The sequence below is a fragment of the Chiloscyllium punctatum genome, chromosome 20 (assembly GCF_047496795.1).
Source record: "Chiloscyllium punctatum isolate Juve2018m chromosome 20, sChiPun1.3, whole genome shotgun sequence".
NCBI classification, from domain to species: domain Eukaryota; kingdom Metazoa; phylum Chordata; class Chondrichthyes; order Orectolobiformes; family Hemiscylliidae; genus Chiloscyllium; species Chiloscyllium punctatum.
The window spans coordinates 36300316-36327975 of record NC_092758.1 but is presented as its reverse complement, the minus strand read 5'-3'; the positions used below and the strand labels follow the sequence as shown (position 1 = coordinate 36327975).

Genomic DNA, 27660 nt, shown 5'->3' with positions numbered 1-27660 from the left:
GCTACGTGATTTGTTTTATTCAGGAAGGAACAAGTTCTAAGAAACTATTAGACATAGTGGATTAAAGATGCTTAGAACGTTAATGTGGAAAAAAACAAAACACAAGGATAGGATGTCAATTTGTAAAATTTGTTTTGCTTGTTTTTTTTTGTTTGTACAGGTGTATTTAAAAAAAGACAATAACTGAATCTTGGTGTGACTGCAATAAGCTGAGAGCCCATATAGGCCGAATCAATGATGAAAGGCTATTTATCATTGGCTTTGGAGAATTTCCATTACGTTTGGGATCATACCACAAAACATTACATGAAAGGATGAGAAAAATAAAGGCAGGTTAAATCCAAAGAATTCAGGAGTATATTTTATGTTTTGATTCCTAAATTGTGTGAGAAATAACAACTCATTTTTGTCTAGATCAAGCACCATGCATAATTAGTTGCACAATGTGTTGCTTCTGATCAGTTGAGTTGTTTGCTTTTTGCAAATGCTTGTTTTATTATGCTTCGCCTGTCAGTTGAGCTGTTTTGTTAGCCACTTATGTTTGTGTACTCTTCCACATTCTGGATTAGGCAAGTTCTCAAAGTTTGAAACATTCCCACTCAGATTATTACATTCTTTCCATTCCTGTTTCCTGATTAAGATTTTGGAACTTGTATTGTTTGAAAATGCGAAAAGATACCTAATGGCAATCAAAAACTATTAGTGATAATGATTTGTTGCATAAATAGGAGATTATATTTCTTCTGAACGAGTTAATTTGAGGTATTTCTTAAACATACCACTTGCGCCAAGTGCTGAACTATGTGGCAGATGTTAGTTAGATGTAATGGTTTTGTTGTTTTCATTGCTCTTCACTGCTATCATTACTGGATATTCAAGGATTAAACCAATCTGTTTTCCTATAAACATAAACACAATTCTGTCAGTCATCCTCAGTCCAAAACTTGAAGTTTCCAACATGTGATCCTGGTTTGTGTGAGTTAGTTGATCCATCCAGCATTATGGAAATGTACTGAAATTTGTCTCTGCGATCTAGAGTGTAGAGACAAAATAACAAGCAGGTTCATGTTACTGATCTGTATTCAATAATGTGAATTTAAAAGCATGCAGTTGACCATTAGGGAATGATAGGATGTGTCAAATACTTGTTCATAAATTCTAAACTGGATCTTTTTAGAAAAGCACAATGATATCTACAAGAGATTTTAATCTACATATTGACTAGAAAAGTTAGGTTGGTAAATGTGACCCAAATGAAGAGTTCATGGAATGTTTTCAGGATAGTTCTCAGAACAAGACGCTTTGGAGCCAGAGAGCAGGCACCTGACATTGTGCAATGAGATAAGATTAATTAAAGCTCTCATAGTGAATGCATTCCTGGGAGCAGGGACCATAACATGATTGGATTTTACTTCAGATTGAGATAGAGAAGATTGGGTGTGATACTTTTTCAAACTTGCACAGGTACATTAATGGGGGCCCTGTGAAAGACAGGTAAAGTGGAAGCTAAGTTAGATTAAAGGATAGGTCAATAGAGACACAGTAGCTGACATCATTAAACCCATTTAGTTGAGCAAAGACATGTGGCAGGGCAGAACATTGAACAGAAAATAATAAACAAAAAAAGAAATAAAAGGAGGAAAACATTAGAGTACAAAAGAAAATATAAACTGGTATAAGGCTTATTATGGGCATAATCTCATAGGGATCTGAGTGAAGTGGCCTATCACAAGATGTGTGACTGAACTGGACAAGTCCTGCAAAGCCCGTCTTGTAGTTGTGATCATTCCACTCCATCTTTTATCCGTTATAAAAACAAATGGCCATGTTGGGAACTGGTTGTGGTTAAACCTCAGTTCCGTCAAAGAGGGTAGGGATGGGAGGGTGGTCAGTCAGGGGTCCTATTACTATCAATCACAGGCATGGTCGGTACACAGTGCAGGGACTTTGCCATAATCAGCCATCAGTTTGGGACGCTTACAGTCAGGGAAACTGTCCAATTGCAGTCTGCAGAGTGGGCAGTGCTCAGTTCTGTAGGCCCAGCAGTCAGGAGAATCATGTACTATTAGTTGTGGAGCTGAACAGACAGTGGTCAGAGGTCAAGTCAAGTCATGTGGCAGCATTGTGATTCAGTGGTTAGCACTGCTGCCTCACAGCACCAGGGACCCGAGTTTGATTGCACCCTCAGATGAGTGGAGTTTGCATATTCTTCCCATGCCTACATGGGTTTCCTCTGGGTACTCTGATTTCCTCCCACAGTCCAAAGATGTACAGGTTAAGTGGATTGACCATGCTAAACTGTCTATTGTGTCAAGAGATGTATAGGTGTCACCATGAGAAATGTAGGGCTATGGGGATAGGGTTGGGAGAAAGTCTGGGTGGGATGCACTTTGGAGGGTTGGTGAAACTTAATGGGCTGAATGGCCTGCATCCTCATTGTAGGGATTCATAGAATCATTTAATCATAGAATCCCTACAGTATGGAAACAGGCCATTTGGCCCAACAAGTCTATACTGACCCTCCAAAGAGGATCCTAACCAGACCTATTGCCCTACAATATTACTCTATGTTTCCCCTCACTAATGCACCTAACTTAGACATCCCTGAACACTATGGGCAATTTAGCATGGCCAATTCACCTGACCTGCACATCTTTGGACTGTGGGAGAAAACAGGAGCACCCGAAGGAAACCCATGCAGACACAGGGAGAATGTGCAAACTCCACACAGATAGTCGCTTGAGGTTGGAATCAAACTCAGCTCTCTGGTGCTGTCAGGTAACAGTGCTAACCACAGAGCCACCATGCCGCCCATCTATGGCATCTAAAGAATGCTTTTTGAAGATGGTCAGAGATTGGGTCAACTATAATTCAGTCGATTGTTAAGTAGGTTTCAGAGGGGGCTTGTAGAGATAGCAGGGAGTTCACTGCTAGAATGGGTGAGGGAGTTAAGACTTGGTTTTGGAAAGTTCGGGTTAACACAGTGACAGAGGAATCTTGAGCTGAATGGGAGGCATGCAGAAGAGCATCGGAAGGTGTGGTGGGCTATGGAAGGGGGCCTTAGCGGCAATGATCGCCACCATGGTCTCTACAGGGGGAGAATAGGGGAACAGTGCAGGTGCTATTAAGGTGTAATACTAGGATTCAGGAGCAGGAGACAGTTGTATGTGAAGGGTCTTCATGGTGGAAGAATGGGTTGAAATGAGCTATCAAGGGAGTGCAACATAATAAGAGACAAGAGGCCTTTGGTCGTGGGTGGGGAGTGCCTGGTGACGAGATGGAGCCCAGTGCTGACAGTGAGCTGCCATCCCCACCATTACTTTAGATGCAAAGTGGTAACAATAGCAGGGACAACATCCCGGTTAGACAGAAAAAGAATCAGACTGGTATGTGAAAGCACAGGATTTACTTTTGTTTGCTGGACTCTGAGATATTGTAGCAAATGCATGAAAGTAAGATGTTGGTCAAAGGAAACTCGCTGTGTGCCATTGGTGATTGCAAATTTAAAGAGATCTCAATAATGTGGAAATTAGTTGCAATGATGTTCCAACAGGCCAACGCTAACTGAAGAGGAACAACAATTTGAAGAAAACTTCCAAATGTCCTGTGTGAGCCACTCAACTTCACCATCGTCTATCATGTGAATGTAACAATGGTCTGTCATTGAATGCAATGAGGTGTTGAGGAACAAGTGCATCCAAGCTAGCTGATGTGTTGGAATATGCAGGCAGATTACACCCACATCTTCATAACATCCCTTCTCAATGATATAGTGGTCTCTCAGCCAATACACCACTTTTACCAAGTTGCTGCACAGGCTGAGCCTGAAGATAGCTGGACAAAAAGAGACTTTCCCCATTATCTGGCTGTAGAATGTCTCACCTGATGGTGAAGTGTGCTCAGCCCTCATCTGCAGGGTTTGCCACTAAAGACTGTTCCAAGGTGTAAGAAACTCTTTTGCTCCTTCTGTTCCAAATTTCCACTTAGACCAATGGGCTCAGCTACTGGTGGCAAGTTGCTTTCTGTGTCTTGCTACCTAAAAGGTAAAGACAGATTCAAAAGAAGCAGGACTGGCAGCAGTGCTAGGAGCAGCATCCAGCAAGTTCAGGAGAATGAGGAGCATCCAGCCCAGGGAGCAGTCACAACTACAGGGCTCCTCAGGTTACATGGAGTGAGCAGGAGTACCAGACATTTTTGGCCTAGAGTCTATTTCTTGGAGATAAGAGAGGTGTAGTGCCAATGTAGGCTTTGTATGTTCCAGAATACTGTGATGGAGCTGTGTTAACTGTTGGAGCAAGGTTTGAGCTTTGTAGGAGTCAGGGATTGTTACCCGCTCCCCGTGACTGTGAAGTTCATTACCACTCTGAACATCTGTGTGTCTGGCTCAGTCCAGGAACTGACAGATGACCTCTGTTGGATCTCTCAGTTATATACACACACAAATACATCATGACAGGGACCAACACCATTTTTTGCAATGCTGTACAAGTTCATTTCACTCGCCAATGGCAAGGTCAGTGCTGCAGCCCAAATGTAGGATTTGTGAACCAAACTGGGTTACTCCAGGTGCAGGATGCTGTTGATCATATCCACATGGCACTAAAAGGATCCTATCAAAAATTGGTGGAACACATCAACAAGAGTGATTTCCACTTGATCAATGTGTAGGTTACCTGTGATCACTGTACCCACTATCTGGAAATGTGCACCTACAGCAGCTGCCACGACTCCTAATTTCTTGTGCACTCTTGCCTACTTAGTGATTTTGAAGGCATGGGTTACTTGTAATGCTGGTTCCAGGAGAATAAGGGATACACATGGTGCCCTTGCACAACTCCCTAACTGATACAAAGTTCCCATTTAATGCCATCCATGCTTCAAATCCTTTTTTGTTGCATTGTGTTGGTCACTCAGCTGGTACAGCACCTTCACCATGTTGGCACAGACACTGACTAAGGCCTGTGATGAAGCACCTAAATGGGATGGTGAAGATGTGGTTCTGCTGATTGGAGGGGCCTCCAGTTAGCCCAGACAGAGTACTTTGCAAACTCCCTGCTGCAGTGATTTCAGCACAATTGGCATGGGCAACAAGGTGATGTGCTAGATGCTGAGGAACTGGAGGCAAGGGAGCAGTCTTCTGAGGAGTAGAATACAGACATTAGGCAGGAGGAAGCTGCCATTCTCCATGATAGATCTTGGCTGGAGTGGGTGCTACATACCAAACAGAACCTCATTGACAGCCACTTCCAATAGATAAAAGCTGGGTGTAGCAGATCATCATGGATTGTAGAATGGTTATTGCTCATTATGTCAACCTGGCTTGAATTGTGGGAGTGAACTTTAGCCTCTATCAGCTTTTGCTTTGTGTAACAAAAAGCTCATGCTTGGATTTGTCAATTGATCGCCTATTTGTGGTGTTCCCTTGATTAGTCAATAACAAGATGTAGGTGTGGGATTTGGGGCAGGAAAGCATTGCCTTAGCGAGAGTTTAGATAGCTAAGGACAGGTAACCTGTGTGGCATCATTGTTAAACTGCAACAAGGATGAAAGAATGGGGTTGTGTGTGTGAAGGAGTGTCAGCTAGACCAGTTATGTGCTATGGGCAATATGGTTTTGTGGCTTCTGTACCATGATGTTACCAGTGAGGGGTAATACTGGAGTGCCAGTGCTTGGCCAAGTACACAGCAGCCTTTTGAAGATGGTTTTGGCATGAAGGATACTGATGTTTCAGAGGATAGTCATGAGGGGCCAGTTGTGTGAATGAAGTGTGGTAAAATGGGGCAGAAAATGGATGTGGGAGATGCTAAAAGAGACGGATAGGTGATTAATGGATGAATTTGGTAAGATACAGTGAACTCACTAGACCTTGTAGAGATAAACCTTCAAAACCTGAGTCAACTCGGTCTTGGCGAAAATTGTCAGATTCAATTCAAATATTTAAAAGGGTTAACTATACGAGTGTTGGTACTACAGAAAATGATTCTGGAGAATTGAAATGGAAAACAAAGATGGAAAGTGAATTGAACAGGTCTTTTTATCACTTTTAACTAAAAGATGCAAGTAACATCACAGAAATAGCTCGAGTTAAAGAAATGGAAGGGAGACAGGAACACAGGAAAATTACAATCACTAGCAAAAATGGTACTGAGTAAATTGGAGTTGACATCTGACAAGTCCCTGTGTGCTCCTGGATTTCATCCTCCTTTAAATAAATGTGACAGGCTGCATTTTGGAAAGACAAATCAGGACAGGACTTATACACTTAATTGTAAGGTCCAGGGTGTGTTGCTGAACAAAGAGACCTTGGGGTGCAGGTTCACAATTCCTTGAAAGTGGAATCTCAGGTAGATAGGATAGTGAAGAAGGCATTTAGTATACTTTCCATTATTATTCAGTACACTGGGTATAGGAGTTGGCAGATCATGTTGCGGCTGTACATAACACTGGTTAGGCCACTTTTGGAATATCATGTGCAATTCTGGTCTCCCTTCAAGAGGAAGGATGTTGTGAAACTTGAAAGGATTCAGAAAAGATTTACAAGAATGTTGCCAGGGTTGGAGGGTTTGAGCTGTAGGGAAAGGCTGAATAGGCTGGAGCTGTTTTCCCTGGAATGAGAGAGGCTGAGGAGTGACCTTATAGAGGTTCATAAAATCAGGAGGGGCATGGATAGGGTAAATAGACAAGGTCTTTTCCCAGGGTTGGAGGAGTCCAGAACTAGAGGGCATTGGTTTAGGGTGAGAGGGGAAAGATTTAAAAGGGATGTAAGGGTCAACCTTTTTATGCAGAGGGTGGTGGGTCCATAGAATGATTTGCCAGAGCATATGGTAGAGGTTAGTACAATTACAACATTTAAAAGGCATCTGGATGGGTATATGAATAGGAAGGGTTGAAAGGAAGTGCTGGGCCAAGTGCTGGAAAATGGGACTAGATTAATTTAGGATATCTGGTCAGCATGGATGAATTGGACTGAAGTGTTTGTTTCCATGCGGTACATCTCTATGACTCTATGACTCTAAATACTTGCATTGATTTTTCAAAATTTCCTAGATTCAGCAAAGATCTGATTAGATTGAAGATAGCAAAAGTAACTCATTTATTCAAAAAGGGAAGGAGACAGAAATACAAGGCAATTACTAATCATCTGTCATAGGGAAAGCATTAAAAGTTATTATTGACTTTATAGCAAGGCATTTTGATATGTTCAAGATAATTGGGCAAAGTCAATATGGTCTTATGAAAAGATAATCATTTTTAACCAACCTATTGGGAGCTCCTTGAGAAAGCAATATTTCCTAAGGATATAGAAGGAATTGGTGGAAAATAAAAGATCATGGTGTACGGAGTTACATATCGTCGTGAATAGAAGATTAGCTAGCAAATTGGAAGCTGAACAAATGCATAAATAGGTCATCAAGATGTGATGAATGGTGTGCTACAGGGATCAGTGTTGGAACCTCAACTGATTACAATTTATATCAAAGAAATTAATGAAGGACTGAAGGTATAGTTAATGAATCTGTTAATGGCACAAAGACAGAAAGGAAAACAAGTTTGAAGAGGTTAGGAAGCTATAGAAAGATCGAAGTTGTGAGTGGCCAAAATCTGGCAAGCAGAGTACAAAGTGGAAAAATGTGAAATTGTCCATTTTCTGCAGAATAAAACAATCATATTATCCAAAATTTGAGAAATTGCAGTGCTGTGAGGTGCAGAGGGATCTTAATGACCTAGTGCTTGAATTGCAAGGTTGAATATACAAATACAAAAAGTATTGCTTAAAAAAGACACATTTAGCTTTTCATCTTGCACTTATCAGAACTTTTCGTATAAATACATAAGCATTCAAAGGAAAATAAACATTTGCAATGCAGGGAGGACTGTGGCTGATTGGTTGGCAAGTGATCTTCAGCAGAAGCATTTCCTTGGAAAATGCACCCATTAATGCTGATTGGCAGTTAATAGCCAAGCTTTTATTTAATTATTAAGCTAGGTAGATTGACTCTGACTGGTCAGGACAATGCTTTGAGAAATGAAACAGCAAATAACTATCATCTATTTTGTTGAGTTGAACCAGGCACAGTAAGTGCATAATTTCTTTTTGTCTGTAAAGATCAGGGCCTTGTGTATTAATAAATGTAGTTCCCAGTTCATGCAGAGTCATCTTACTGTAAGCCAACCGACAATCCTAAAGTTGTTAGCATAGTTCCTCACACATTCAAGATTGTCCAGAAAATGTTGTCCAATGTAAGAATCAAATCTAACATTAAAAAGTGTTATTGTGTCAGGTTGGATACAGTCAGTACCTTGTTTATTGTGAACAAATGAAAGGTTATGCTATATGATCTGCCAGTTATTGTACATATGGCTTACACACCTGACATTATACTAGCATTGAAATTCATATCTAATATTTCTGTAACTATTTCCTTTTAAATCTCCCTGGATGCAGTTGATTTATTGGCCTATCGTCTTAATAGTTTCCCTTGTAGAGTTTTGTGATAGTTATCATCTTTCCTTTTGTCCCCACCTTTTTCCCCTTGATCATTTAGTATTGTAGAAAGTTATTAGCATCTTCTACCATAAACATTGATGCGAAGTACTTATTGAACTCCCATTCCTGGTTCGATCATTATTGCCCCGGTCTTATTCTTACAAGGCGAGTGTTGGCTTTGGTCTCTTTTTCTGTTCATATATTTAAAGACGCTCTTGCTCTTCTTTGCCATATTTCATGCTAGTTTACACTCAGCTTATTCTCCCTCTTTTAATTATGATCATTTTCTGTTGGTTTTCATACCTGCTTCACCTGGAGTCACACCCTTCTGTCCCTGATCACAGACCAAACTTAAGTTATCTAACTTGAGGCACATGACTACTTCCTGGAGCAAAATGTCCAGGTACTTCACCTTCCTTGATTGTGTGGAATGTCTGCAGCTGGGACTCCAGCTCCTAAAGTCTGATCTGAAGCTCCGCAAACTGCAAATGCTCATGACTAATGTGTTCACTCTGGATCAGCTTGGTGTCCAGCAGCTCCCATATGTTGCAGTAACAACACATTGTACATCCTACAATCATTGTTGTATTTTGTTTGTGAATTACTGTAATATCCCTGCTCTTTACACACAAAGAACCTTTTGCTCTTTATATTTTTTTAATATTAGTATCATTAAATTTAAATTATTTTTAAGAAACCAGGAGTGGAAAAAAAGACTAGCAACCAAGACACAAACTGATAACCTTATATTTTACTCTAAAACGAGAAATATTCACCAATCCTACTTACCAATCAGGTGCCTACACTGTGCACGTTTGTGAGATTACTCTGCCATGAATCTTTTCGCAGACATGTCTCTCAGTTCATGCCTTTTATCCTCTACCACGCTCATCTTACTCTGAAAACTTTACTTCTTTCAGCAAACCTTATTTAAAGCACCTCATTTGCCTGTCTGCTCTGAATGCCCACTTTAAGCCAAATTTCCAGACATACTCGTTCAGCCTTTGTCACGCTCAGATCAAGTCTCCGATGAACTATTACGAAATTAATATTTGTATACAACCATTGTTTGGAAAGCTAATAAAACTTTATTTATTGTGAGGGATATTAAATACAAAAGTAGAGAAATGTGCCTCAGTTTCACTGGTCACTAATGAGATCACATTTGGACTACCAAATACAGTGCTGGTCAACTTATTTCAGGAGGAATTTGATTGGAATCAGTTCAGAGTTTTACCAGAATAATACCTGGAATGGGCTGGTTGCCTTATCAGGATATAAATGCTATGGAAGCAGTTTAGGAAAGGTTTACCAGACTAATACTTGGAGTGGGCAGGTTGTCTTTGTAGAAGGATTGGACAGGTTAGGCTGGTATCCATTGTGTTTGGAAGAATAAGAGGTGACTTGATTTTATCATAAGATCCTGAGGGGTCTTCACAAGTTAGAAGTAGAGAGGATGATACCTCTTATGGAAGAATCCAGAGGGCACTGTTTAGCAAAGATAGGGATGCAGATTTAAAACAGATGAGGAGTTATTGTTCTCTGAGAGGACCATGGATTGTTTTTAGTTATTCTTGAAAAGACAGTAGAAGCAGCGTTCTGAATACTTTTCAAACAGGAGACTAGATTCTTGATAAGCAAGGGGATAGAAATTTATCAATGCAGGCAAAAATGTGGATTTGAGTTTACAGTCAGTTCAACCATGGTCTTAATAAATGGTGACTTAGGTTCAAGGAGCAAATGGTTTACTCCTGTTCATTGTCGAGAGTGTGATGCTGGAAAAGCACAGCAGTCAGGCAGCATCCAAGGAGCAGGAGAATCGACATTTCGGCCATAAGCCCTTTATCAGGAAGGGCTTCTACCCTATCAGCAGATCTCCAGCATCTGTAGTCCTCACTTTCTTCCACTCCTGCTCATTGTATGTTTGCAAGATCCAGATTAATGGATAAATGCTAAGAACTGTTTTTAATTGCACAAATGTTTACATACAAAATTATTCTCTGTGGGGTAATTGTAACCAAAACATATTTGGAATTTTAATTTGTTTCATCTTTCAGAAGACATATCCCTTCCATTCAGCCAAACATTGCACACTGATCACTTGCACTTGAGTACTATTAGTAATTAACTACTGACTATTGAATGGTTAGAAATTACCTAACATGAAACTGATTACAAGATGCAACATTACCTTTCATCCTCTGCCAATGTGGCAGTTCATGTTAAAAGAGGAGAGGATGTTTCATGGTCTGAATGTGTAACAGTGATGTATGCTGGGCACATGTAAACTATATTATTGCATGCTGTTGTCTGCTCTGTGCTGTTATCAACACTGTGACAGTATTGGGTGGGATAAAGGAGGATTGGAGGTGGGATTCCAGGGGCCTGTGAAAATGAAGGCCTGAGTGTAGAATGTTGGAACCCAAGTTTTGCCAAAGACAAAATAAACAACGCTTTGATAAAGTAAATAGCTTACGCTGCAAAGATTTAAATGTTGCAAATCTTTCCATAGTAAAGCTTTCAATTTATCTGTGTGAAAGGATCCAGCAGTTTGCATTCCATGGAAATTGGGGAAAGGCACTGTATTATTCATGAGCTGTGATGGTAGAGGAAGTTTTTATCTCTTGTGTACATTGATATCCATGGAACAGAAAATTGGGTGGGTGTAAACTGGATTGCTGATTTGTTCTTACTTTTTTGTCATACTGTTGTAAATCAATTTCAGACCCAAGGAGTGGACATGGTTTTGCTAGTCTGGCAGCAGCTGGAAGGAGTTCCAGCAGGTGGTATTTTATAGCGATAGCACAGCATGGAATCCAAGATGCAGAGCTTTCATTTCTCCGCTTCCACATTTATAAACTTGAATAACCATATTCACAAGTTAAAACCCTCCATAAGGCAAAGATACTTGTAATCTCTTTCACTAAAACTAAGACTATTTCTTCTGCTTCAGTATTCTTGTACTACAGCAGTTTAGTGCGAATAGTTCTGATATACGTATACTTCCCCTTCTGATCATATGCAATTGCAAAATGCCTTAGCATAGCACAATAACAACACCATTTTTTCTTATTACACTTTTTGTTTTTATTTCCATTTTTCTCCTATCCATCTAGAGATATACTTGATATTGGTTCTGTATTGAATTATGTTAATATTTCATTAAACAAAAATAACATGAAAAGTAAGAGGCAGAAAAAAATAAATTGGTACCTTAATTTTGGCAATCCACCCCAACAAAAATAAGGTATTGTTTCTACCTGTGCAATATTTACAATATATTACCATCTTAAGATTCCAATGTCTTGATAGCATTTTTTAAAGTACCTGAATTCCTTATATTTGTACTGTTCTTTATTTAATAATAATATCTAAAGTAATAATGTAGCCATAACTTGATAATGAACTCTAAGTTTATTTCTTAGAACTGTTGGTTATAACTATTTTCACAGCAATGATATTGTTAAGGATTTGGTTTACAATTGGAATTAGAATGAGCACATACTACTAAAGATATTTGAAATTCATTCATCCAGTGGATACGAAGCGTCATTGAATAAAATGAATGCCTTTGATCTACTTAAAATGGACTTGGACAATCAATTCAAATTACGTCTGGTACCAAAAGTAGATATCTCTGGGGTTAATTAACCCTAATCGACTACTTTGTAGTTGTCATGCATAAACACTTAAGGGTCTTTGGTGTAGTGGTAGTGTCACTACCTCTCGGTTAGAAGAATAGGCAATTGGGACAGGCTGATCCAAAATGGGATTGTTCAGGTCAAGTGATACCACATCAACTGTGGTACAAAGAAAACTCAGGAAACTAATTGCACATACCAGCCTATTAAATCAACACTGCTGATTGAAGTAACACAAAACACAAGCTAACTTTTCTTTTTATTCACTCATGAGTTATGGATGTTGCTGGCTCAGCAACATATATTGTCCATCCATAATTGCCCTTTATAAAGTGGTGGAAAGCTACTTTTTAAAATCGCTACAATCCATTTGGTGTAGATGAACCCACATGTCGTAAGGAAGGGAGTTGCAGGATTTTGACCCAGTGACATAGAAGGAACAGTGATATATTTCCAAGTCAGGATGGTGAATGGCTTCGAGAGAAACTTGCAGGTGGTACTGCTCCTATGTATCTGCTGCCCTTGCCCTTCTAGATGGCTTTCAAAGATAGATTGAAGATAGTGCAGGATAGGCATGTCTCTTTGAAAACAAAGGATAGGAAAAGCAAGATTCGTGGACCATGGATGACAGGAGAAATCATGCAACTAGCCAAGAGGAAAAGCTAAGTGTACATCAGGTCCAGGCAGCTAAGAACAGAATGGGCCTTGGAGGAATATCGTGAGAGTAGGACCAATCTTAAATGAAGAATCAAGCGGGCTAAAAGGGGTCATGAAATAACTTTAGTGAGTGGAGTTAAGGAGAATCCCAATCTTATTCATATATAAGAAGCAATTGGGTAACTAGAGAAAGGGTTGGTCCACTAAATGATAAGGAATGAAGGTTGTATGTTGAACTTGAGAAAATGGGTGAAATTCTCAATGATTACTTTGCCTCCGTGTTCACTGAGGAGAGGGACATGATGAATGTTGAGATTACAGACAGAAGTTTGTTTACTCTGGATCACGTTGACATAAGGAGGGAAGAGGTGTTGGGTAGGCTAAAGGATATTAAGGTGGACAAATCCCCAGTATCGGATGGGATCTATCCCAGGTTGCTGAGGGAGGCAAGAGAGGAAATAGCTGGGGCCCTGACAGATATCTTTGTAGCATCCTTAAACACAGGTGAGGTGCCGGTGCTCAGAAGGGTTGCTCATGTTGTCTCCCTGTACAAGAAAGGTAGTAGGGATGTTCCAGGTAACTACAGACCAGTGAATCTGACGTCAGTGGGGAAAGTTGCTGGAGAAGGTACTGAGGGATAAAATCTATTTATATTTGGAAAAGAATGGGCTTATCAGTGTTAGGCAACATGGTTTTGTGCAGGGGAAATCATGCCTTACCAACTTAATAGAGTTCTTTGAAGAAGTAACCAAGTTGATAGATGAAGGAAGGCCTATAGATGTCATGTACATAGACTTTAGTAAGGCTTTTGATAAGGTTCCCCATGGTGTGCAGGGTGTTCTAGCTAGGTGGATAAAGAACTGGTTGAGCAACAGGAGACAGAGAATAGTAGTTGAAGGGAGTTTCTCGAAATGGAGAAAGGTAATCAGTGGTGTTCCACAGGGATCAGTGCTGGGGCCACTGTTGTTTGGGGTACACAAAAATGATCTGGAAGAGGGCACTGTTGGTCTGATCAGTAAATTTGCAAATGACACAAAGGCTGGTGGAGTAGCAGAAAGCATAGGGGACTGTCAAAGAACACAGGAGAATATAGATAGACTGGAGAGTTGAGCAGAGAATGGCAGATGGAGTTCAATTCATGCAAATGTGAGGGGATGCATTTTGGGAAGTCTAATTCTAGAGCGAACTATACTGTAAACGGAAGAGCCTTGGGAAATATTAATGAGCAGAGAGACATGGGAGTTCAGGTCCATTGTACCCTGAAGATGGCTGCACAGGTGGATAGAATGGTCAAGAGGGCATATGATATGTTTGCTTTCATGGAATGGGGTATTGAGTATAAGAGCTGGCAGGTCATGTTAAAATTGTACAAGACTTTGGTTCGGCCGCATTTAAAATACTGTGTACAGTTCTGGTCGCCATATTACCAAGAGGATGTGGACATTTTGATGAGGGTGCAGCGAAGGTTTACGAGGATGTTGCCTGGTTTGGAAGGTGCTAGCTATGAAGAGAGGTTAAGTAGGTTAGGATTGTTTTCATTAGAAAAAAGGAGACTGAGGGGGGACCTGTTGAGGTCTACAAAATCATGAAGGGTATAGACAGGGTAGATAGAGATAATCTTTTTGCCAGGGTGAGGGATTCAATAATGAGAGGTCATGTGTTCAAAGTGAGAGGTGAAAAGTTTAAGGGGAATACATGTGGCAAGTACTTTACACAGAGGATGGTATGTGCCTGGAGGATGTTGCCAGCTGAAGTAGTAGAGGAGGGAACAGTAGATTCATTTAAGGTGCATCTGGACAGATGCATGAGTAGGTGGGGAGCAGAGGAATACAGATGCTTAGGAAATGGGTGATAGATTTAAGACAGTGAATTGGATCAGCTCAGGCTTGGAGGGCCAAAGGGCTTGTTCCTGGGCTGTAAATTTCTTTGTTCTTTGTTCTTTGATAGTGATCATGGGTTTGGAAGGTGCTGACTAATCAGCCTTGGTGCATTTCTGTTGGTACTGAGTGTCAGTGGTGCAGGGAGTGAATGTTTGTGGCTGTGGTCCAATCAAATAGGTGGCTTTGTCCTGGATGGTATCTAGTTTCTTGAGTGCTATTGCAGCTGCACTAATCCAAGAAAATTGGGCATATTCCATCACATTGCTGACTTGTGTTTTATAGATGATGGACAAGCTGGGGAGACAGGAAGTGAATGACTCACTTCAGGATCCCTAATCCTAGCTGTTGGAACCAAAGCATTTACATAGCTGATCCAGTTTAGTTTTTGATTAATGGTAACCCATAGAGCGCTGATAATCAGGGATTCTGTGATGTTAACACCATTGAATGTTGGGGTGATGGTTAAATTTTCTCCTTGGAGATGGTCATTGCCTGGATTTGAGTGGCACTTGTCAACCCCCAAACTTTTCTTCTCCAGGTCTTGCTGCATTTGGTTCAGTGTCTGGAGTAACAAATATTGCTGAATATTGCATAATCATCAGCAAACATCCCCACTCTGATCTTGTGATGGAGGGAAGGACATTGATGAAATATTGTTGGGCCTAGGACACTCCTGAGGGATTCATATAGATATATCCTGGAAGAAAGATGATTAATTTCCACAACCACCTTCCTTTGTGCTAATGTTATGGACCAGGCCAGCCCCCCTCAAAGCATTTCAAGAAAGGAGTCTGGACCCTATCTTTGCTAGTTGTTTTGAGCAGATATACAGTGGACATTCCAGGAGTGATGCAGCTGGCCCAAACACTTAGTTTTAAATAAAACAGAATTTATTTGCAAGATTGCCACATGAAACACAAACAAAAGAGAATAGAATATCAAATAACTTAACCATACCAAAAACCCAACAGACTATTCCAACTTAATGATGCTGTTCCAAATTCTCGCAACTATCCCCATAAAGACCCCTTGGCAAAAGAAAGTAAAGTCAAACACAGGCTCTTACAGGAGCGAGAGATAGCAGAGAGATTCAGCATGAACACCTTTTTCCATGTCGCTCTTTCTTGGAGCAGCAGCCTGAAAACTGATGCCTACATTCAGCAAATAGCCAGACTGCTAAAAGCTAAACCAAACCAGAGAAATGCTGAGCTGGGAGAACTGGCCTCTCATTTTTCATTGTACAAGTGGGGTTTTTAAACTTGAAAGCCTTTTTTCCTGAGGCAGTATCTGTTCGCTATTATCAAACTGGCCCTAAAACCCTTCAAACCTAGACTTTTTGGAATCATTGCTTTTATGACCTCTCTGAGAGAAAACAAACAAGGACAGCATGACCTTGTTAAAGGAGCAGCATCATCACACTAGGTATGACTGTCACCAGTGGAGAGCTTTCCCCTTGTTTCCCATTGACTCCAGTTTTGCCAGGGTTTCTTGATGTCAAAGGCATACACTCTTTTCTCACTTCTGGATTTCAGCTTTTATTACAGCCTTAGCTCATACATAGACATGAGATCAAGAGCTGAGTGGCACTGGTGGAACTGAGCATCTCTGAGTACTCAAGCACTCAGTTTTGCCTGACACGAGTGGAATGTGGAGCTTTTTACATTTGAGGTAGTTTCATCCCTAGCTCTAAATCAATTTCTTTAGGACCTCATCCCTGTGACATTAGTACCAAAATAGACTACAACTGGTGGCTATTCAACTTCCCAAATCACAGCTAGTTCAGTTGGCTGGATGGCTGGTTTCCGATACAGAGTGACACCAACAGCGTGAGTTCAATCGATGCACTGGCTGAAGTTACCATGAGTTTGTCAAACTCTCCCCTTGCTTGAGGCATGGTGACCATCAGGTTAAACCAACACCAGTTGTCTCTCTTTAATGTGAAAACAGTCCATAGTCTGGTAAGACTATGGCAATGTTACCTTGACCCCAAAAGTTCCTAACCTCTCAGATACACTGCTGCAAAAGTTACCCACCTCCTTTCGAAATTGTGCAGTAAAGCACTTGAGAATCTTGGGATGTACTGTCTTCCACTTTTTTTGTACCATGATTGACTCTTCTTCCTGCTCAGATCTCTTGCACAATTCCAGCACCTGCTCCAGTCCAAACGCACCTGTCTTTTAGGATGTGCAGACTGCCTTTAATAATGAAGACTTAAGTAATGAAACTAGTCTCAAACAATATTGGGAGCCCTGCTGAGGCGTGTAGCTGCTGAATAGCATGTTTGGCGCTGCCTGCACACACTTCATACAAATTAGCAGACAGCATGAAGTTGGCGTACTGCCTGCATCAGAAGCAATCATGTATTGTGATCCCCACATCTATTTTCAGGAGCAGTATAATTCCCAGATGCACACTATACATTTTGTCTAAAGCCCAGTGCAAAGGGCCACTTACCAATTTAAGCAATTTTTGATTGACCTTATGAACAAAATAATCAGTTAGCTGGACTAAGGATTTAAAATGAACTATTTTACTGAAGAGATGCACACTTGGAATAGAAACAATTACCATGATACGTTCCTAACCTCTGCAAGTAGCAGATAAATAACAATTTGACAGACCATAAACTTCAGGTTACAAAATACAGATAAGGCTGATTGAAAAATGAGTTTCATCAGAAGCTAAATAAAGCACTGCAGATTCATTAAATTCCTTGAGTGCCTAGGAATGCTTTAAACAATTTTAAAATAATTATTCTGAACTTTAATGAGTCTCATAACTCAGAATACGCACCTGCAAAGAATTTTTTTTGCCTTATGAAATGCTGCCATTTGTCCAAACCCTTTAAACTAATTAACAAAGCAAAGATTCACTTCAGAATTTTGATGTGGAACAGTTAGGAGAGAGAGAGAGAGAGACACTCATGGATAGATTTCAAGTCAAGGCCAAAGGCTTGATATTTGCAGTCAGAGTAAAGTAAGGGCCACAAGCTGCTAACCTAGAGTATGCAAACTCTTTCAATATCTCCCCCTTTCAACATGCAACAATGCTGCAGTTAATAGCATCTGTACAAGGGATTCCCACCAGGCATCTGTAGTGAAACCAAGTTGTCAACAAGCAGCCAATCATAAATCAATAAATTAAAATTGCTTTTAACTTTTACTTGTATGGAGTCAATTAACAGCAGAACATACACATGGTGTGAAAAAGTTAAAACATCATAATTTCTGTTAGGTCTTACATTCACTAAACCTTTAAGAGACTCATTCATGACATCACTACTGTATCAAAGGGTGTGATTGGAGAATATAAAGGTTTCAGATGCCATTTTAAATCAGGCCATTTGAAGCAAGACAGGTTGATAGAAGTATTTTTTTTAATAGCCCCATACAAGCACAAACATTTCTATGTTTGTGAATCTAACATCAGAATAAAACTGAGAGCTGCAATAAAAGCTTTTTTTAAAATTTGTTCATGTGAGGTGGGCATCACTGGCTTGACCAGCATTTATTTCCCATTCCTAATTGCCTTTGAGATTAGGGGGAGCTGCCTTTTTAGTTGTTGCAAATCTTCAGGTATAGGTACACCCACAGTGCTGTTATGTAAGAGGTTCTAGAGTTTTGATTAGCAGAGGAGTGATGAAATATTTCCAGGATAGTTTGATGTGTGGCTTGGAGGAGAACTTGAAAATGGCATTTCTGTGCATCTGCTGCACTTTCCTTGCAAGTTTATAAAATCATGGGTTGGAAAGGTGCTTTCAGAGGAGCTTGTTGGGTTCCTCCAGTTCATCTTGTATACTGTATATTCTACAGCCACTGTACAATTGGTAGTGAGGAGACTAAACATTGAAGGTGGTAGATGGGGTGTCAGTCAAGTGGGTTGCTGTGTGCTGAATGGTGTCAAGCTCCTTATGTGTTGTTGGAGCTGTACTCGTCCAGGCAAGTGGGCAGTATTCCATCACAATCCTGACTTGTGCCTTGCAGATGATGGACAGATTTTCGGGAGGTAGGAGGCAGGCTTCTCTCTGCAGAGTTCTTAATCCATGACCTGCTCTCATCGACACATTTATATGGCTGGCCCTGTTCAGTTTCTAGCAATGGTATCCACCAGGAAGTTGACAGTGGACAAATACAGTGATGGAAATAACATTGAGAGTCAAGGGGATGGTTAGATTCTCTCTTGTTGGAGATTGTCAATGTCTGACCCTTGTGTAATGTGAATGTTTTGGGGTGGCATGGTAGCTCAGTGGTTACCACTGATGCCTCACGGTCCCAGGGCTACGTGGGTTCGATTCCAACCTTGAGCAACTGTCTGAGTGGAGTTTGCACTTTGTTCCTGTGTCTATGTGGGCTTTCTCTGGTTTTCTCCCAAAGATTGGGTGAATTAGCCATGCTAAATTGCTATATTGTTCAGGGATGTGTAGGTTATATGCATTAGTCGGGGTAAATGTAGAGTAATAGGGTAGGAGAATATGTCTGGATGGTTACTCTTCAGAGGGTCAGTGTGGACTTGTTGGGCCGAAGGGTCTGTTTCCACACTGTAAGGAATCTGTACTTGTCAATTATCAGGCAAAACCTGAATGTTGCACAGGCCTCATTACAGATGAGCAAATGCTGTCATATTTAAGGAGTCGCAAATCGTGCTGGACATTTGATGATTGCACAATGAACATTCCCCACTTCTAATCTTTGTGGAAGGAAGGTTATTGAGAAAGCAGCTGAAGATGATTGGGCCTAATGCACTCCCCTGAGTACCTCCTGCAGTGATGTCCTGGGGCTGAGCTGATTAAACTCCACAACTGCAGCCTTCTCCCTTTGTGCCAGATATATCTTCCAACAGTGAAGAGATTTACCCTCGATTCCCATTGACTCCAGTTTTATTATGGATCCTTGATGCAACACTCAATCAAATGCAGCCTTGATGTCAAGGGCAATTACTTTTAACTCAGCTTGACAGTAGCTTTTTTGACAATGTTTAGACTAAGGTTGTAATGGAGGTCAAGAGTTAAATGGAACTGGTGGAACCCAAACTGAGTGTCAATGAGCACATTCTTGCTAAGCAAGCTCCAAGTATTGACAACACCTTCCATCACTTTGCTAATGAGAGTAAACTGTTGAGTTGCAATTTGCCAGTTTAGATTTGGCATGCTTCTATGCTTAAGACATTCCTTGGATATTTTCTACGTTGTTGGGCAAATATTAGTTGTATAGTTATGCTGGAATTGCTTGGCTTAAGGACATGGCTCGGTCTATCCCATCTAATATATGAATATGAAGATGGGATGAGTCTCTAAAAGGACTGTACAGTGGCCACTTCTACTGATGCTGTCATGGATGGACACATCTACAACAAGTGGATTAGTATGGATGAGATCAAGCAGATTTTTCCCTCTAGTTAGTTTCCTCGCTAACAACTACAGAGCCAATCTAACAGTTGTGTCCTTTACGATTTTAGCCAGCTCAGTCAGCGGTAGTGCTACTAATACACTCTTGATGACGAGCTTAGAAATCCCCTACCAAGAGTATGTTGTGTTTTTGCCTTCCTCACTGCTTCTTTCAAGTGGTGTTCAATATGAAGAAGTACTAATTTATCAACTAAGGATGTTGTGAGGCTGGGGGTATGAGATAAGTGATAATTAGCAGGAGCTTTCCTTGCCCTTGTTTGACCTGCTATTAGGCTTCATGGAGTCCAGAGTCAAAGTTGAAGGTTTCCGGGCAATCCCACTTGACAGTGTGCCACTGCACTGCTATATCTAGTCAGTCTGGTCTCTGGGTGAAACAGAACATATGTAGTGATGATTGTGTTGGGAACATAGAAATACTCATGGAATCTAGCCTTATAAACAGTGTCAGTCTGTTGCTTGACTCGCCTGTGGGACAGCTCTCCCAAATTTGGCACAGCCTCCAGACATTGGTAGGAGTGACCTATCAGGGTCACAAAGCTGTCTTTCCCATTGTCATTTTTGGTGCCTAGGTAGATGTCATATGGTCTGTCTGGTTTCATTACTTTCTTTAGACTTTGTAGTGGTTCTGTTAAATTATTCAATACCTTGTAACCCACATCTCATTCTTACATTATGGGAAATAATGAGTATTGATGTATTACACAAAAATACCCTGCTAGAGGCAAAACACCTCAAAACTTATTTTGGAAAAATCAGTTAAAATATTTAGCTTAAAGAAGGCACTGTTGCGCAGTGGTTAGCACTGCTGCCTCACAGCGCCAAGGTTTGGTTCCAGCCTCGAGCAACTGACTGTGCAAACTTCACACATTCTCCATGTGTCTGCGTGGGTTTCCTCTGGGTGCTCTGGTTTCTTCCCGTAATCCAAAGATGTGCAGGTTCGGTGAATTGGCCATGCTAAATTGCCCATAATGTTCCCGGATATGTAGGTTAGGTGCATTGGTCAGGGTAAATAGAGGATAATAGTGTAGGGGAATGGGTCTGGGTGGGTTATTCTTCAGAGGGTCAGTGTGGACTTGTTGGGCCAAAGGGCCTGTTTCTACACTGTAGGGATTCTTTGATTCTAAATAATGAATCATTTAACTGCACAAAGCTAATAACTGTGCTTATGACAATCGGGATAGTGTAGATTCACCAATGTTGCCTTTAAGTAACAGAAACAGCTTTGACACCTATTTGCAACTTTTAAAAAATTCTAGCCCTTATAGAGTCATACAGCAAGGAAACAGACACTTTGGTCCAACCAGTCCATGCCAAACATAATCTCAAACTATAAACTAGTCCCACCTGCCTGCTCCTTGCCCATATCCCACTAAGTCTTTCCTATTCATGTATCAATCCAAGTCTTTTTCAGACTGTTGCATTTCACTATTTTTTTTTCCAAGTATAGGTGGCTCTGTGCCCTTTTTTATATATTGTGTAGTTTCCCTAGATATTTACGCTTCCAATCACAATTTTAGTTTTAGTGTCCTCAGAAACTATAACTCTTCTTTTAGTTTCCCTTTCTAGTTAGGATTGTCTCAAAAGATAGAAGTGTTTCAACAGAGGAGGAAATATCAATATTATGGAATGGATCAAGTGGACTTGGTGCTGATGGGAAGTAGGGTATAAAACTTAGCTCAGGATCAAACAAATGTTGAGGTTGCATAAGGTGATGTGCAGCCAAAATAATCAGTGAATACGCATCAGAACCAAAACAGAAATTTTCATTATATCTTTGATTTCACCTTTAATTTGTTCACAGCCTTAATCCTCCCTGACTTTGCATTTTGTTTTATTCATTCATGAGATGTGGGCATTGCTGACTGGCTATCTTTTGTTTCCCATCCCCAGCTGCCCTTGAGAAGGCGGCAGTGAGCTGCCTTCTTGAACTGTTGCAGTCCACATGTTGTAGGTTGACTCACAATGCTTGGAGGAAGGGAATGCCAGGCAACAGTGAAGAAACAGTAATACATTTCCAAGTAGGGTTGGTGAATGACTTAAGGAACTTATAAGAGCTGGTATTCCCATTTATCTGGTCCCCTTGTCCTGTGAGATGGATGTTTGTGGGTTTGGAAGATGCTGTCTAAGGATCTTTGATGAATTTCTGCAATGAATCTTGTACATAGTAGACACTGCTGTTCCTGGTGGACAGTGTGGACCCTTGTGAATGTGGTGCCAATCAAGTGGGCTGTTTGTCTTGGATGGTGTCAAGCTTCTTGAGTGTTGTTGGAGCTGCAGGCAAGTGGGAAGTATTTCATCACATTCCTGGATTGTGACTTGTAGATGGTGGCCAGGTTTTGAGGAATCAGGAGGTGAATTACTTATCACAGTATTCCTAGCCTCTGACCTGCTATTGTAGCCATTGTGTTTATGTATCGAGTCCAGTTGAGTTTCTGGTCAATGGTAGCCCAAGGGTGTTGATAGTATATTCATTGATAGCAACACCATTGAATGACAAGGAGTGATAGTTAGATTGTCTGTCTCTTATTGGAGAAAGTGAGGACTGCAGATGCTGGGGATCAGAGCTTAAAAATGTGTTGCTGGAAAAGCGCAGCAGGTCAGGCAGCATCAAAGGAGAAGGAGAATCGACGTTTCGGGCATAAGCCCTTCTTCGGGGGTCCTTGATGCCACGCTCAGTCAAATGGAGTCTTGATGTCAAAGGCTGTTACTCTTACCTCATCTCTGGAATTAGCTCTTTTGTCATGCTTGAACCAACACTGTAATGAAGTTAGGACTGAGTGGTGCTGGCAGAACCCAAAGTGGGCTCCACTGAGCATGTTATAGCTGAGCAGGTGCTGCTCAATAGTACAGCCGGTCAGGCAGCATCTTCAGATAATGAAGCAGTTTATGTTCAAATTCAACAAGCTCTGGCCAATATCCAGGCTTCAGCTGATAAGTGGCAAGTAATATTCATGCAACATAAATGCCAGGCAATGACCATATCCAATAAGAGACAGACAATTCTTCCCCCTTCCCCCACCTTATCCCAGATCAAACATTCCAACTTGGCACCGCCCTCTTGAACTGCCCTACCTGTCCATCTTCCTTCTCACCTATCCACTCGACCCTCCTCTTCGACCTATCACCTTCACCCCCCACCTTCATCTACCTATCGCACTCCCAAACACCTTCCCCCCAGCCCTTCCCCCCTTCTATTTAACTCTCCGCCCCTTTGGGCACCCCACCCATTCCTGATGAAGAGCTCATGCTCAAAACGTCAACTCTCCTGCTCCTCGGATGTGCCCTGACTGGCTGTGCTTTTCCAGCACCACACTCTTTGATTTTGATCTCCAGAATTTGTAGTCCTCACTTTCTCCTAGGTGCTGCTTGATAACATTGTTGGTGACAAGTCCCATCACTTTACCAATGATCGAGAGTAGACCGATGGGGCAGTAGCTGGCTGAATTGGATTTGTCCTGCTTCTTGTGTGCAGAGCATACCTGGGCAATTTTCCACAGTGTCAGGTATATTCCAGTGTTGTAAATGTGCTGGAAGAGCTGGTATTGATTGAATGGAAGATCTGCCAGGCCATGAGCTTGCAAATCGGAATACAATTCTTCTTTGTTGATGGCCCACAGTACCTCAGTGGGTGCCCAATCTTGAGTTGCTAGATCTATTCAAAATCTGTCCAATTTAGCACTGTGTAAGGCCACACAACATGATGGAGTGTATTGTCAATGTCAAGGTGGAGTTTTGTCTCCACAAAGTAGTCACTCTTACCAATACTGTCATGGACAGGTGCACTGTTGCCAGCAGATTGGTAAGTATGAAGCCAAAAATGTTTTTCTCTTTTGTTGGTTCCCTCATCACCTGCTCCTATGTCTAAATGCTATGTCCTTTAGGATCCAACCTGCTCAATCAGTACTGCAGCTGCTGAGCTACTTTTGATGTTGGATATTGAAAAACACTGGCAGAAGCAGTGCATCTTGTAGGTAGTACACACTGCTGCTACTGAGTATCAATAGTGGAGGGAATGGATGTTTGTGGATAGAGCCAATCAAGTGAGATGCTTTGTCCTGGATGGTGTCAAGTTTCTTCAGTCATTTTTTGGAACCGCACTCATCCAGGCAAATGAGGACTGCTGACTTGTACATGCTTGAGAAGATTTGTGGAGGGGTGGCACGGTGACTCAGTGGTCTGCACTGCTGCCTCACAGCACTAGGGACCCAGGTTCAATTCCCGCCTCAGGCAACTGTCTGTGTGGAGTTTGCACATTCTCCCCGTGTCTGCGTGGGTTTCCTCCAGGTACTCCGGTTTCCTCCCACAGTCCAAAGATGTGCAGGTTAGGTGAATTGGCCATTGGTGGTGTTAGGTGGATTAGTCAGGGGTAAATATATGGGGGTTGGGTTTCACTTTGGAGGGTTGGTGTGGACTTGTTGGGCTGAAGGGCATGTTTCCACACTGTAGATAATCGAATCATCTAATCAAATCCCCACCCAGAGTATATTTAGTGCCCTAATCATGCTCAGTGTTTCCTCCAGTGTTGTTCAACATGGAGAAATACTGAGTCATCAGCCAAGGAAGGATAGAAACATTCCAGACATTTTTTTAAAAATTTAATTCAAATTTCACCATCTGTTATGGTGGGATTCAAACCCAAGTTTTTGGATTAATGGTCTAACGATAATGCCATAGGCTATCGCCTCCACATTAAATACAGTAGCTACAGGAATAGGTCAGAGGCTAGGAATACTGCAGCAATAACTCAGCTCCACAAATCTTCTCAAATATCTACAAGTCAGCAGTCCTCATTTGCCTGGATGAGCGTAGTTCTAAAAAAAGACTGAAGAAACTCGACACCATCAAGGACAAAGCATCTCACTTGATTGGCTCTATCCACAAACATCCATTCCCTCTAGTGTTGATACTCAGTAGCAGCAGTGTGTACTACCTACAAGCTGCACTGCTTCTGCCAGTGTTTTTCAATGTGGAGGAATACTGATTCATCAGCCTAGGAAAGACAGTATGTATAATCTGCAGGAGCTTTTCTTCCTCATTCTTAATCTGAAACCATAAAACTTCAAGGGATCCAGAGGAAATGTTGAGCACTCTCAGGGCAACTCCTTACCAACTGTATTCCACTGTACCTCCACCTCTGCTGGGTCTGTCCTACCAGTGAAACAGGACATATCCAAGGATGGCGATCATGATAAAATCTCCTTAGTCAGTATCTTCCCAAAGAACATAAGATACAGGAGAATAATTAGACCATTCAGCTCATTAAGTCTGCTCCTGCATTCAGGCATGGCTGATAGGTTCTCAACCCCATGGTCTTGTCTTCTTCCCATATCCCTTGTTCCCCTTACCAATAAAGAACACATCTGTCCCTGTCTTAAACACACTCAATACTTGGCTTTCACAGCTTTATGCAGCAATGCGTTCCAAAGATTCACCAACCTCTGACTGAAGAAATTTGGCATCTGAGTTCTAAAGGCTGTATCCTAGTCTGTCCTGTGAGTGGAAACATCTTCTCCATGTCCACTCTACCCAGGTCTCTCAATAGTCTACAAATTTCAATGAGACCTCCATTCATCATTCTGAACTCCATCAACTACCGTCTTGGAGTCCTCAATCACTCATCATATGACAAGTCCTTCATCCACATGATCATTCTTGTAAACCTCATCTAGACTCTCCAGTGCTAACACATTTTTCCTTCAACATAGGGCCCAAAACCACTCACAATATTCCAAATGCAATCTGACCATAGCGTTATATAGTATATTCTAAGCAGTACTTTTCCATTTTTGTATTCCAGCCCTCTTGGAATGAATATTTGGAATGAATTTCTTAAGTTAACCTTAAGAAATTCCTGTGACCCTTTATGCTTCAGCTTTTCAAAGTCTTTCCCCATTTGGAAAATAGTCTGTGCCTCAATTCTTCCTAACAAAGTGCATAACCTCACACTTTCCCACATTGTATTCCATCTGCCACTTTTCCCACAATTCCAGCCTATCCAAAGTCTTCTCCTGCCTCCCTGCTTCATCAACATTATCTGTCCCTCCATCTATCTTTGTGTCATCCGCAAACTTAGCAACAATATCCTCAGTTCCTTTGTCCACATTGTTAATGTATATGGTGAATAGTTGTGGTCCCAAAACAGAGCATTGCGGATCTCCACTCATCATTTACTGCCATCCTGAAAAAGACAGCTTTATCCCAACCTCTGCCTTCTGCCAATCAGCCAATCATATATTCATGCCAGTATCTTCCTTCTAATATCATAGGCTCTTACCTTTTTTAGCAGCCTCCTGTTCAGCACCTTGTCAAAGGTCTTCTGGAAATCCAAATGGATTACGTCCACTAGCTCTCCTTTGCCTAACTTGCGCCTTAACTCCAAACAGTGACCACTTCCATCTAGAAGCATCAGGGCAGCAGATACATGGGATCACCTGCAGATTCTCCTCCAAGCCACTCACCCACCTGACTTAGAAATATATCGCCGTTCTTTCACTGTCACTGGGTCCAAATCCTGGAATTCTCTCTCAAATGGCATTATGGGTCTACCTACAGCACATGGACTTTACTGGTTCAAAAAAACAGTTCGCCAACATGAAGAGAGGAAGAAAAAACTTTCTCTCTCATACACTGTGCTCCACACCAGGCCTCCTGTAAATTCTCCTTTCTTTGACAATGAAGGAGACAAGTTTTCCTTACTCTCTGGAACTCACTAACCACATCAATTTTGCCTGTCCACCCCTTTGTCATTTACTAAGCTCCTTGAAACCCATCTTAGTGCTAGCAATCTCAGCCAATACTAAAGTGAGCTGAGCAAGCATTCCTTTAAATATTTCTAACCAGCTTTGGAATGACCAGCTTTAGAATACCTTTGACAATAAAGATACACTCCTTTTGTTAGTGTGAGATTCATGAAGTCATCCATGTTAATATTCAGTTTCATGTGAGATAAATGTAATGATTGAAGGAATTTCTCTCCTTTAGTTCTTCAAATAGGAAACCCTTGTCAGGAGACCAATTAATTAAAGCCATTTCTCGATCTGAAGTAGTAATGCCTTTTCAGAATAGGAAAGCAGCTAATTGCCTGCTAATCCAGCCTACTCACCACTGTCACTCTCCTTCCCTTCTGTTTGGGAACATAGACATTAGGAGTTCTGAAAAATATAACGTTACTATAACATAACAATGTCCTCTTGATAAGTCAAGTGGTGGCTAATTAGACGTGAGTTGTTGCTGAGTGGCAAGACAAACAGGAGCTACATTACCTGAATTGATGTGGATCATCACCTGCGGCACTCTCCCTATCACATGGTAAATGGGCTGCACTTGTACAGATGCTTAGAGGCTCACAGAAGCGTATCGGATGCATCAAGCCAGGAAAGAAAAAAATGTCAATCAAAGAGAGAGCAGAGCAGCTGCTCAGGCACATAGACCAGTAGAAACAGTTTTTTTTCTCTGAAAGGATTGGGGGAGAACAGAGATAGAAGTCATGGAAACTCCAGACCAGTAGACAGAAGGAGACAAACAGATGTGTGCTTCACATTCACCTCTAACCTATGCACAGCTGCACCTGTTTTGCAACAACACTACTTT

The 27660-nt window shown here is 41.3% G+C and overlaps 1 long non-coding RNA gene across 2 annotated transcripts; it reads right to left on the bottom strand.

Annotated features, from left to right (window-relative positions):
* LOC140492039 (uncharacterized) lies at window positions 1-27393 on the bottom strand. Of its 2 annotated transcripts, none has more exons than XR_011963476.1 (3): window positions 27333-27393; window positions 3883-4036; window positions 1-1032 (listed from the first exon to the last, which is right to left on the bottom strand). It is a non-coding gene; the product is annotated as an uncharacterized lncRNA (long non-coding RNA). The 2 variants fall into 2 exon arrangements; XR_011963477.1 differs by lacking the exon at window positions 27333-27393 and adding an exon at window positions 27173-27226.
* Between the last annotated feature and the right edge of the window lie 267 nt (window positions 27394-27660).